The sequence below is a fragment of the Camellia sinensis genome, chromosome 8 (assembly GCF_055761805.1).
Source record: "Camellia sinensis isolate YWXY chromosome 8, ASM5576180v1, whole genome shotgun sequence".
Lineage (NCBI taxonomy): Eukaryota > Viridiplantae > Streptophyta > Magnoliopsida > Ericales > Theaceae > Camellia > Camellia sinensis.
The window spans coordinates 125,321,139-125,324,921 of record NC_138968.1 but is presented as its reverse complement, the minus strand read 5'-3'; positions in this window follow the sequence as shown (position 1 = coordinate 125,324,921).

Below are 3,783 nucleotides of genomic sequence, written 5' to 3'. Positions count from 1 at the left end.
TCCAAACATAAGCCTTATCAGCACCTCTTGCGATAAATATACACAGCGGAATCCACCATGTGCGCCTCACATGAAATGATTCAAGATCACAATTCTAGATTCCAAACATAAGTCTTATCAGCACCTCTTGCGATAAGTATATACAACGGAATCCACCATGTGCGCCTCACATGAAGTGATTTAAGATCACTACCTCTTGTGCAATAACCTCTCTAAAGATATTTTGGTGACCAATTTGCGTTCATTCTTGATGCGCCCAACTAGCGCATTGAATCTTACAAGGAGCAAATTAATATACTACTAGTAAAGCATTCTATCCACAGTCTGATAAGCAAGGTCAATGTCTAAACAACTCAGTTGACCATTTACGAAAGATAACACTTATCATGCCGAATACGCCCACAAAGCGTACTTTAGGTCCCACAACAAAGAAAAGATCAAGGAATATAGGTCATCTGTTTCTTCCAAAGACAATCCGAGGATACACTCAATAGCTAAGGCTCTGGCTTTTACCGATAGGTAAGTCAATGGGTTTGTAATTTTGCATCTGGAATCATTCTAGGATATTCCTTATGTAAGTCATCGAAGACAAACCGAGAATTTTTCCAAAACAATCCCTAAGGATTGTACATCCGAGCATATAAAATACATCACCCATGTCCATCACATCTAAAATAAAGGACTGCCCACCCTAGGTGGCGATAACCTTATAAATTCCTGGCTCATAATGACTAAGTAAGGAAAAACTTCTTTTGGACCATTGATCATGCCTCCGTGGTCTTCATCGATCATCGTTGGCCTATCATGGCTTGACGAAATCTAAGAACCACTATTTGGATAACTGTTTTAGGTTGTAAAAGATTTATTGGAACTAGCAACCTTTTTGCGCTCCTAACTTTTCACCATAAAAGCAGAAGGTAAATTCCTACGGATCAACTTATCAAATTCTCTAACAAGAAAGTTAGGTCACAATGTCCACAAATCAATGTTCCGAACTTATGTCAATCATAGCCTAAGCCAAAATAACCTCACTCCCCAAGAGGAAGTCTTCTCATGGTCTACATTTTCCTCAATGGTGCGACTTTTCAGTATCTAGCGAGCCTTATGCCTCAACAATGACTATCCAAATTACGCATAACTTTATAACAATTTCGCGTCATAATGGAAAGTCAACCAAATTATAGAAATGATTAATCCTCAAAGACTTTGTCTTAAACTACGCAACATTAATCCACTTTCTAAAAACAGGGGACTAGAGCCTTTGGCATTATCCTAGGCTCTTTATCATATTGCGGAGCAATCATGAATGTTTCCCTCTCAATCACCCAGTGATGACGTGGAAAATTTTCACATTCGCTACCACGCAACTAAGAATATAAAGTATTCTTCTCTAATGGAGTAATCCATTAGTAGGCACATCGCTCCACTATCCCTAGGATATTGGAAATTTCTTTCCATTCTCAACTAGGCTACATAGAGCGCTATGCTTAGAATTCTCTATCTTATAGAGTTCTAAAAACTCTATTCACGTCATATTTACTAAGAAAACTTTATGTGACTTAGTTACACTCCCACAAAGCTACTTACCTATATGCACATGACCCGGAGGATTTACATGACAGCATACAATAATGCGCCTCGTGACCCTATGTGTTTACAAGACAGCATACAATAATGCACCATAGAACTCTAGGTCTTAACTTCGCAACCTTATGAGAAGTAAAAATAAAGATAAGCTGCTTAATGGTTACAGATCGCCCATAGATGGCTCTCCACTAACCCATTACATAAATGGAGTGTAAAAATTTGATATGGAGGGCATTTAGTTAGGGATATAGGCAACAAACTAAAGTGCAATTCCCAATTGGGAAACATTTTGCGTCATTATCCACCTAACATTAACAATACTTAATTCCTTATCTCTACTACACCATTGTGTTATTAAGTATTAGGAATAATCAATTTTCTAAGCATCCATTTCTCTTCACAGAGTTTTTTTTCTAAAACAACTCAAATAGATACTCACCACCTTGGTCAAAACTAAAAGCACGAAAGCTATTATCTAATTGATCTCAACCTCATATGTGCAATGTCAAAAATCATCTCAAAACTTTTGACTTATGGGAGATCAAATAGTCTTGACTCAGATGCGTATCGTAATCTATAAATGTGTCGAGATTGAGGCTTAGCTATCATACCCTTACACATATCTAGTCATAAATATCATAGTGGACTAAATGCGCCAAAACAAATGACCTTCTACGGCTTTCCTACTTACTTGTACGCATCCATTGCGAACAAAGTTACACATTCACATGAGAGCAGGATGTCATAAGCGAGTGGGCCTGAGAAGGCCTACTCAAACCATCGTGTCATCATCTCATTAATGTGATTAAATATAATAAGCCACCGGTTCATGACCAATGTCATAAACTAATTCCAATCATCTTAATGTATGAGTTCTCGAAGACAAGTTTTAAAGGTTTAGACCCAATTAGGTAATGACTAATTCATATTCACTAGATCATAAAAGGATGTTATGGAGATATCAAGTGCACCTAAGTCGTAAATTTAACTAGTAAGTATAGCGATCCTGGATTTAACCTTGTTGTACAGTGATCCGGACATGTGTCCGTGGATGTTGGTAGTTGATTATTATCTTGTTTACATTCTTTTTACTTCGTATTTGAGTTATAGGATGTGTTGGGCAGGTTTGTTACAGATTGGTTGAGTTTAGAAACCAAAACTAGTTGCCCAGATTTTGGCCTGTCCGCTCGAGCGGGGGTTTTGACGCTCGAGCGGGAAATACACTCATCCAGTATTTCCTGTGCAGTGTTGGACGCTCGAGCGGAGAATTGGACGCTCGAGCGGGAGGTTGTGAGTGACGCTCGAGCGGGGACCTGTTGTGTCGAGATGCTGGGAGAGTGCATCCGGCGCTCGAGCGGGAGTTTTGCCGCTCGAGCGGGAGTCTGTGAGTGCCGCTCGAGCGGGGGTTTAGACGCTCGAGTGGGGCGACTGGGTTTAAGTTTCGAGTTTTGACTTTTCAAATCACTTTTTCACTTTCTCTTCTCTCTCCTACTTTTCCAAAAAACACCATTGTTGAGCCTCTCACTCTAGAACTCTACATTCTCTCTAGGTTTTGATCTAGTATGAGTGATTTGCTCATCTTTGGCCTTTACAAAAAAGTTGTTGATCGTCGAGGGCTACATTTTAATCTGAAAATTTCGGGATTTGGAGCACGTTGGGTTTTGTCATCTTCTCCCTTGGGGCTCCGGATTTGAGGTAGGGATATCCTACTCCTCTCTATGGATTTTGTCTTTAAATTTTAGTATTTTGAGATGTTGGGGTTGGTTTGGTAATTTTGTGAAAGTTTGGGGCTTTTGTGTAATTTTACAAAAGTTAGGGTTTTATTTATAATAAACCTAGATGCATGTTTGGCATAGGGAAATGGAATAAATGTTGAATCATTGATGAATATGGGACCTTAAGGGTTGTAATGTTAATTATGAAAAATGTCCTAATTACATTGTTTGATTAATTGGGTAAATTAATCGTGAGAAATGAGGTTATGAAATAGGAATGTTGAGATTGGGAATGTATGGAGTTAAAGGGTGTAATTGAATTATTTATCACTCACCGAAATGAAATGTTGATTGAATATCCATTTGTGCATTTATTTTCAGTTTAGAAATAACTGCTTTGGGCTATCGGTGGAGGATAGTCGTGATTGTTGTAGACAATGCATGATGATTAGGCAAACGAAAACTAATCAATGAAATGTGT